Here is a 9708-nt window from a genome sequence, read left to right as displayed (position 1 = left end):
AAAACAAAACAAAACAAAAAAACCCGATAAATGCTTTTTAACATCTCCCGATGTTCTGGGCTGTCCGTGTCCCCGTTTTGTCCTTTTGCGGTGGATTCACAGTAATTTGCAACTTTTGAAAGCCGCTCATTGTTTCTCAGAACTTATTGAAATGCACAGATATGTTAAATAGGGAAGGAAAAAAAAAACACCAACAACCAAAAACCCACCCGATGACTTCTGTTTCACTGCATATGCAAAGGAGCGCAGCCTGCCTGTTCTCTGGCGTTTGTTAGTCACATCCTGTTGTCCATTGTTTTGCTGTTTGTGGTGCGAATCCCATTTATTTAATGGTAAAGAGCCAGGGTGGTTTTCTTCTTCCAGCGACGGTGAGATGAGCTGGGCTTTTGCCCTGCAAACGCAGGAAGAGCGGAGATGCCGATGTTCAGCTCCATGGCAGAGCTGCGCCTGCCCCTCGCGAGGCTCTGCTCGCAAATGTTGCCCTGCGTTGCTCTGCTTCCCGATTCATTTTGGCCCAGACGCTGTGCGAGTGAATACGTGGAGCAAACTTTGCCGTGCTTCCCGCGAGGGGCTGCAGGCACGGCGCTTTGCTCCTTTTTGCCAACCCGAGGAGGTGATGTGCTGCTGCTCTAGGCTGCCTGTTCCTTTAAAATCCTCCCCAAAGCCCGCAAGAAAAGCTGTTTGTAGCAACAGGCCTGTTTTTAACGTTGGGGGGACACACCGTTTTCAGACGATGAGATTTTTAGGGAAACAGAAATAAATCGGCTCCTTGTGAAAGGTGTGAGTTTCCTGAGTGGAGGGACAGCACCGATATCAAAGCGCCGTGATTCCAAAATGGTTTTATTGAAAAAGGACATCGAAGACCAAATTTATGATGTTGTTATGGCAACAGAAATAGTTGGGTTGTGGTGTGTGTATCCAGAAAGTAAAATTGTAAGACAGCGGCAAAATAAGTGCAGTGCTGTAGTTGGAAACCAAACGGAGCAGTGGCAGCCCCGTATCTGCTGGCCTCACTCGCAGCCTGCAATGAATGCTGCAGTCTTGCTCTCGTGTGCCCAGTGCTACCGTGGTGCTTTACCCAAGGTGTGAGCAAGGCAGTGCAGTATTCACTGCCTCGGGGTTTACGGTTGTCACTTTTGCTGTTGCCACACTGCTACAGTGATATTTAGCACCGTTTTATATTTCCTCCTCTTCCAGAACCTGTGACTTCTTTTCTGCCGTGCTGCAGGGATGTGTGCTCTGATCCCTTTTTGTCCCTGCCACTCTCCGCCTTGCCTCCCGCAGGACTGTCGGGAGCAAAAAGAGCTGAACGTGCTCCCCTTAACTCTTTGCAATGGTAAAATGCTGCCTCTGCCTCCAGTCCAGTCGTTAAGCTTCAGCCCATCCTCGCAACTCGCGCTGCTTTAGAAGCGGCAGCAAAATTTGGCTGCGCCGTAACACGCTTCGGGAACCTTTTGTCCCGCATCTGACATGGATGAATTTGCCAAGTTTCAAATTTCAGGGGCACGGCAGTACATTTGTAAGTCGGTGTTTTTGTTATTCTGGAAAAGTTATTTGACTTGCAGGCTTTCTTAGCTTACGTTTAATAAAAAGGAGATGGAGTGTGACATTGGGCAGTTTCACAGCGTTATAGGTTTGGGCTGTAAACAAAGACAGATGAATCTCGATTACTTTCAGTCTTGGAAGTTTGCTGTCATTTGTTCATAAACTGTGAAGCTGATGCTACGGGATGTTATTCAGGAAAACAGGGCTTGAAGCCGCTGATAATGTGCCTGAGTAAGTACTGCGGAACCAGAGCCTCTGCCTGCTCAAAATACAGTACCTGCGTCCGAGGGAAAGAGCTCCTGAGCTGCTCTCCCCGCAGCACTTTTGATTCTCACTGGGATTGCCTTGCGAAAATGCTGGTCGGCATGTGAGGAGAAAAAGAGAAATTGAGGTTTTGGAGTGATGCTCGTTTTTGGTTTTGGTGGTTGGTTTATTTTTTTTCCTGCTAAACCTCCTCAAAGCAAAACAAAACAAAACAAAAGAAAACAAAGCAAATCAAAACCAAAAAGCTTTTCTCCAAGCGTCTGATTTTAATTTGATGTGATTTTGTAGAGGTTTCTGAAAAATTAAAGCATATTCCTCCAACGTTCTGAGCTTAGATTTTTAGCATTTTACAATGTAAAATTACTTGACATTATTTAATTGGACATGAGGGTGTAATACAGGAATTTCCGTTACGTGATGGATTAATTGTTTTCCTAATACTTTAAAGGCTGGGATCCAAACATTTTTCCATTCTATTGCGAAATTAACTGCAATAAATCTGTCAGACCCAATTATTCATTTAAAACATTCCACACTGATTAAATCTGCACATTTGCCGGTGCGTGTGCGCGGCTGCGAGCGGGCGGCACGGAGAGGTGTGCGGCGGGGGGCGGCCGCACTCTGCTTCCTCCCCGAAACAGCAGAGGGCTGGGGAGCGAGCACTTTGGGGTTTAACCTGGAAAATATCATTATGCAGATGGTGTCCTACGAGGAATTCGGCAGGCAGATATCCCTCCGTCCATCCGTCCGTCCGCGGCTGCTCTGTCCATCTCCGTCCTCAGCGCCAGCTCTGAGCAGGCGGCAGCGTAGCGTGGAGGTGTGCGACGCCATCCGACTCGATCCTATTTTACTTCTATGGTGCGGTGGCGGTATTTTTTTTTTTTTAATAGTTTGTTGATGTTTTCAAAGTCTCCAAACAAAGTCAGATGTGTTAACAGTCTTATTAACAATGTTAAAATGGAATTAACAGCTTGTGGATACCTCGGGAGCACAATAGCATGTCAGCCTACCCTGCCCCCTTATAAATCGTGTCCCGCTGTCTTTCCTTTGTTTCGGACCCAATCAGCAAACCAAAGTTTTGTCGAGGCAGAAGGGCAGCCCGCGCCTTTCTGCGGGGCCACGGCGGCAGGCCGGCCGAGGGGAGGGCTCCGCTGACCCGCCGGGCTGCCTGACCTCTGCCTTGCCGGTTTGGAGGTTTGAAAGGCTTTTCCTATGTTGTAGTTTACTTTTATGGTCCTCTCAGTGCCGCCACGAAAGCTTTTGTTTACTTGAGATGTATTTGGGGTTCGCTTTCGGTTAACCTTCACATCGCTCCCAGGGCTGCGCTGCTGTTGGGAAGGCTTAGCTCTGGAACAGTGTCATGCCAGACACTGTAGACAGCCACCACCAACCGCAGCCAGGTTTTGATATTTCAAGAATTGTTCGCCTCCGAGAGGGGAAACTGACAGCAGCACGTGCTGCTCTTCAGGGCGATTTCACCGGAATGGGCTTCTGTGCAAGAGAAAAACTTTTACTGTGTGCTCTCCTCTCCCAAGTTTCCCTCCTGCAGCCCTGCTGAAATCTTAAGAAATGTCACCCGTCACATCGCGGTGTTAAATGTAAAAAGAGCATTTAATGAGATGTAATTTTTTTCATGTGGCTAGAGTAACCCGGGGTTAATTTGCATATAAAATTTATGTGAAACGAAAGGCATTCCCCATAAGAAAAGTGTTTATATGTTTTGCTTTAGCTATGATAATGACATTTTTACTCCTTTCATCCGACGGTCTCAAAGTATTTACAATTCCTCGTAGGGCTGCATAGCACCACGAGGCAGGCGGGTGCTCCATCCCAGCTGCAAGCCACACACTGTGTGCTGCAGGCAGGCTGCACTGTGCCCAAGGACTGCAGAACAGCAGCAAGCTAAGAAAAGCTAAAGTAGTCCTGTTTATCGCCGCTGCTACCCCAGCATCCTTCCCTGCTCTGGCTGTTCCACACAGCTGCTGGCAGGAGATACGGAGGGCTGTGGCACACGAAAGCACCTGCTGGAGGTGCACCTGGAAATCCAGCTTTAGGAAGTGGGCATGCTCACTGTCCACAGAGCCCTGCTGTGCTTTATTCAGTTGTGGCACTTGGAGGCATCACCACAGCGCCCAGCGAGAGTCTCTCCAGTGTCATCGTAAACGCGTGCTGTCATCCCTGCTTCCCGTTCTATAACTCATCATTCAGAAAAGTTGGCTCTTGCTGCTGCTGAACAGCTTCTTTCTCATGGCACTATTTTATCTACTGATGTTTTTATGCATATTGCACTCATTTGTCTGCATTTGGGGTCATCTGTGGATTCAGTTCCACTGGTTTATTAGTCCTTAGAGATAGAATAAGCCCATCCACGAGTAATTTTCTTCAACTTCAGTTTATGTAGCTATTTTGAAAGCACGGAATATTAGATTACAAACATGCACTAAAAAAAAAAAAGAAAAAAAAGAAATGCGAGCTAATCAAGAAGGCCTGCAGGCAATTTGGCTTCGCTCTGGTGTCCGCTGAGCACTGCTCACCCTCGCTGCAATGACAGAAGTTGGAAACATTTCACCTTTCTGAGGGTCACATCCTGCAGAAGGTGTGTAGTCAGGAGGATGAAGTTGAAAATATTATTTTCTCACCTGGCTGGTACAAAAAGCTTCTCACAGGGAAACCCGTGCCAGTTTTACAATGATAAAAATCAGTACCTGCTCTTCATTTTGTAGTAATGAAAGAATCAGGCTGATAAAGACTAAATTACAGAGGGATCAACTATGTTATTTATAGCACAGCTCACTTTTTACTATGTTGTGAAAATATACGCAATAGAGTACCCAGCAATTTTCCAGTAATTCAGCTTATTTTCAATATTTTGTGTTTTTTTTCAGTATTTTTACAATGCAGATTTTTTGCGTCGTGTAGAAATTCCACAGATAAAAAGGGATATTTTAATCTTTAAGTCTATGGAATGAGAAACAAAATGATTTGTAACTAGGTGCTGTTTGATAAAATTTTATAACAAAAATAAATGCTCATTTTGGGGAAGTGTTCTCATTTTTATGCAGTGTTGTTTGAGGGAGTGGGGAGATCCGTAGTCTAATTACTGCAAAATTGGTAAGTAGGTGTAGTGTTTGCTAAGAGCCCAGCCAGAGGGGTTGCTGAGACCTGCCTTGGGCTGCACCAATTGGAAGAAAATTTAAGAATAATTGCTTTTTCCTCTTTTCATTTCTATTCTTTATAATATATAAGAAAGATCCTTTATACAATTTATCTTTTGTGAAAATAGTACCATCCATTTACTTTTAACAAACGGCAGTTTTGTATGTGGAGCCATGTGGATGGCCATTAAATGTACCACGTTGGTGAGCTCTCAGTAACATGTGCAAAGAGTTACGTGAGTTTCTTGAAAGGAGAGCCATGGAAACTACACAAAAATATGTCAAAACTATGCAAAAATAAGCAGGCTCGGTGCCACTGATGTAAGAGCAATTCTAAGTGAGAGATTGTATTACTGATATGCTTGTCTATTTGGGTCTATTTGAGCTTCAGCTTGGAGAAGGCACAGCTGAGATTGAGGAAAGGCCCCAGAGGTGCTAATGGTTGTCTTCCTATTGCCTTCACCTGTAGAGAAGTGAGGACGTGGCTTTGGGACACAAGGGGGAGAGTGGAGGACTTTGATGGGTGCCGTGTTTGGGTTTTCTGTTCCTCTGGGTGAGCTGCATGCAGAGCACGTGAGGGTGACGCTGGGTTTATGTGCCAATGGCAGAAGCTTCTGGGGATGGAACATCCATCTTTTGCATGGAGCAAAAGGAGCTGCAGTGACCCAGAAAGCGCCATCCTGAACAGGTATGAAGATGTTTTAGACATCATCAGCAAAACCAGTATGTGAGATTGCTGCCCACCTGGCTCTTGGTTGGGCTGAGGGGGACTCCTGGGTCCTCACCAGCATATCCCTGAGGTTAACCCCTGAGTTTAGGAACCTGGCTGCCCTTTCCTAAGGCATTAGTTGTGCTCATGTGCTAGTTGACATTTGTCTGGGCAGGTTTATTTATTTATTTACCCGTTCTTTGCTAAGCAAGCTTTATTAAAGACATCCTGAGGGTTAACTTGTTGCAGGTGACTTTCTTTTTTTTTTTAACCTTAGAAGGGAGGTGAAGTGAGGAGGCTGGTTGGAGGACTGTTCAGGCACAGGGAGGCTGGGTTTCATCTCTGGCGCAGGTAAGAGGAGGTGTGGGGAAGAGTCTGAAGGAGAATTGATGTGGGCTTGGATTTCCCCAGATCAGAATGGTCAATGAACAAGTTATGGTGCATCAGATCTTTACTAATGTTATATCTTTATGAATGCATGCATGCCGTGAGGTGCAGTCTTTAACACTTTCATCTGTATAGACATATTTACATACAGTTTTCTTTCCACGGAGTTATAATGCAATAATCATTTATGCAATAGAGAAAGATGCAAGGAGTGTTTTGAAGATGTAGCACATTTAATTACATATGGTTTTCCATCGCAAGTTGATTTTTAAATTGGGAAACTTGGGAAAACCTTGTAAATGAGGCTGCTGGTTTATTTATTTATTTGTTTCGTTTCAGCTAAGACAGATGGGATTCTCGGATCATGCACTGTTAAGCCTTCCTTTGGAATTCGCGCCACTGTGACCACAGAGCCCAGATGGTGCTTAAATCTGTCATTTTTTAACAACCCTACTTTCTTAATTTTATATCCAAACACATTGAGCATTCTAAGTGATTAATTACTGTCCAGATATGTCTGTGCTGAAGCAATGTACTTGCATGTGCCAAAGATCATTTCGTTTGCAGAAGTTAGCTTGGAGAGGGCTGGGTGGGCAGTGAGAGACCCCCCCAGCACATCCCTTCTCCTGGATGTTTGTACCTCCAATTTGTACCTTCTTTTTCTGACAGCAGAGCATTAGCAAAAAAGTTTCTGCCAGTAAAACAGAATTTTGATCACTGATATTTTCATAGAATCATTAAGGTTGGAAAAGACCTCTAAGATGATCCAGTCCATCCCATCCTCACCATGCCCACTAACATTCATGTGGCGCACCCACGTGTTTCTTGAACACCTCCAGGTGTTCTCCACCAGCTCCCTGGGCTGTCTGTTCCAGCACATCACCACCCTTCCAGAGAAGGAATTTTTTCTAACATCCCACCTGAATATCCTCCCCTGGTGCAACTTAAGACCATTAATTCTTGTCCTAAGTTTTAAAGCTTCTGTGTGGGATTCACTCTATTGCAATGTAAGTTTTGATCTTGCCAAATCTTCCATTTGCTGGGAGTAACAGGAAAAGGACAGGTTTTGATGCCTGACAGCACCAATGTCATCATTTAAGGATTTTGCATCTGGGCATTACTGGTATGTCTAAGGTTGTAATGACCAGCTATGTAGAAAGCAGAGATTGAAGACTTCAAGGAGCAGAGCTTGCTTACTGAGGTTTCAGGAATGAAATGCTCAAATCACCATATTCAGAATTGGATGTTTCTCTGATGGTTTCTCTTCAGTTTTCATTTTAAACTCTTAAAGACTTTAAATACAATTATTATTTGTGTCTGACACTTGCTTTAATTTGCGTGTTGGCAGCAGGCTGCTATCAATTCCCTGATTTTTGGAAACGAGGCGAAAAGTGATGCTGTGTGGTGCACAGCCTTCCTGTAGATATCAGTGCAGCCCAGGGAAACCCCTGAAGTGCTGCTGCTCTTTCCTTTGGCTGAGCAGCGATAGCCACCTGAGGGTTGTTTGGGGATGTCACCGTGTATTGTCTGCTTGATCACATCAGCTGTATGCAGGTAGAGCTGCTGCTCAAAACACTGTGCAGGAAGGAATTTCCTCTGGGGTGCCTGAAGTCTGTCAGAGTTCCTGGGGCTTTTTCTGCTTTGCAAAGAAATTGTAATGCTCATGCTATGTTAAACACTGGCAGAGCAAATGTCGAGTGCTTCTTGCGTTAGGGGGGACACTGGACAGCAGCAGGCTCTCCTTCTTCATACGGTCTTTGTGTTTTGCACAGTGCTACCTGTTAGCTCTATGAATAAACACAGCCTGCAACGTTAAACGTAACAGCATTAGCATATGCCATCTCAACCAAGGGATATTGCTTTTTGCAAGGGAGATACTATTCTTGTCTGAGGCTGAAATTTCCTTTCCTTCCATGTGGTAGGAAGCTGCGCAGTCCCTAGTGGCAAACGAAATCAGTCTCTCTTAGGTGTAAAGTTTGCAAGGAGGCATTTTTTCCTGAGAGGTTTTAAATGAGCTCAGCCAGCATTAAATACTGAAGACTATAATACTGCGGTAGCTGCTGCTGCTGAGGCTCAAAGTGATGAAACAATGCATGTTATTTATCAGACCAGGCAGGGTCCCTCAATGGACAGGAGCTCTCAACTAAGAATGTTTTGTCTTATTCGCATCACTGCTGAGGACCAGTTCTTGGGCAATGAACAGCCCAGGGTGTTTGGTTCAGACTGATCTGCACTTATTTAAGAGCACAGGTTTAGCAGTGCTTTATTTTGGTTATTCTTAAAAACCTCAAGAACCATTCCTCAGCATGGTAATGCGCTTTAAAGAAAAAAATTCTGGTTCTTGAAAAGCAAAGGGAGGGTTCTTTTCTCCCCAGTTCCTAGTATCCGTACAGAATCAGATAAGTAATACTTAATTAGATAATCAGACACCACCCGGCCAAAGGTTTTAAGGAATGCCTTATAGCAAGGTGAAAATGCACTGACTGTGAAACACAGGCAGCACTCAGAGGCTCAGCTAGCCAGGCACAGCGTTCAGGGGAGGCACGCTGCAGGGTAAGGCTTACGTAGCTTTTATTGTTTCCCTGAAAGCAGGAGTTTTGCCAGCAGAGCACGTGGTCAGAAATTGTGCTAGAGTATGTAGGTATTAAAAACGGAGTTTAGATGAGCACGTATAAGGTGATCTTTTTCTCTAAGATAAGGACAGTGTATGATATTCATAGTGATAAATGTGTGTTGTAAGCCCACATTTTGTAATATACTGGGGCTTCCATCATTTAACATGTCACTGTAGAATTCTTTAATTCTGAGGGTACTCTCTTGGCATAGGCGTTTCTCTTGTCGTGTTTCAGTTGCATTTAGTTACTGCTAGCAATTACCGACTGGTGCTGGTGGTTGCAAACCTGATTGTTAATATGAAGCAGATCTCAGGCAGCATCTCTGAGAGCTGCCCTCTGAGGTGGGAGGTGCTGGCTTGGCAGGAAACTCTGTGCCCTGCACCCTTTAGGACTGGTGGGCACAACCTCTTTCCCCTTCACGTTCACCTCCTTAGCCATAACACAGCCTAAGCAGTTCTGGGAAGTCATGGCATTGGCTTTTCGTTTAGGATTTAATAAGGCAGGAGTGGGTTCTGGTTTTTAGGAGGGAGATTTATTGGCTTTCTGGGGCAGGGAGCTTGGGGTAGGCACTATTTGTTCCATGTCTCTCTTACTGGTGATGTTTATATCCAACAAGATGTTTTTGGGTGTGCTGAGAGTGCTGTAGTTAGCAGTGGTTTTCAAAAAGTAGTGATAAGCCCTCAACCTGAATCCCATATTAAAAAAACAATGACCACTTAACATTGCTGCTATTGGATCAGAATACCCTGCTTAGTATTTCAATGTTTTTTGATTATTTTTTTTTTCCTTTGATAAATAATTCTACTTTGTAGCAGCTCTCTTAGCAGTTAGTGGCAAGTGCCACAGATTTTCCATCAGGTGAATTGCAAGGGCGGGAGCCTGTCCCCTCACTAAGGAAGGTGACCTCTCCTTGTCTTGCTCTTGGCTAAGTTTTGGTAGCCCAGTAAAATGTCCATGGTCATTTCTGCACCTCCAGAGTCCCTGTAAAATGTAGTAGTGAGAGGTCTTTAGACAAAGTGACAGCTTGGGCTTT

The 9708-nt window shown here is 44.7% G+C and overlaps 1 long non-coding RNA gene across 2 annotated transcripts; it reads left to right on the top strand.

The window, feature by feature from the left end:
• The first annotated feature begins 2000 nt into the window (after positions 1-2000).
• Positions 2001-8265, top strand: LOC109363854. 2 transcript variants are annotated; one of them, XR_002109695.2, is made up of 3 exons: positions 2001-5652; positions 5954-6024; positions 6400-8265. It is a non-coding gene; the product is annotated as an uncharacterized LOC109363854 (long non-coding RNA). The 2 variants fall into 2 exon arrangements; XR_002109690.2 differs by having other exon boundaries at positions 5951-6024.
• Positions 8266-9708: the final 1443 nt, after the last annotated feature.

Source organism: Meleagris gallopavo, chromosome 1, assembly GCF_000146605.3.
Source record: "Meleagris gallopavo isolate NT-WF06-2002-E0010 breed Aviagen turkey brand Nicholas breeding stock chromosome 1, Turkey_5.1, whole genome shotgun sequence".
NCBI classification, from domain to species: domain Eukaryota; kingdom Metazoa; phylum Chordata; class Aves; order Galliformes; family Phasianidae; genus Meleagris; species Meleagris gallopavo.
Note: the sequence above shows the minus strand (reverse complement) of the source record. Positions and strands in the feature narration are given on the sequence as shown.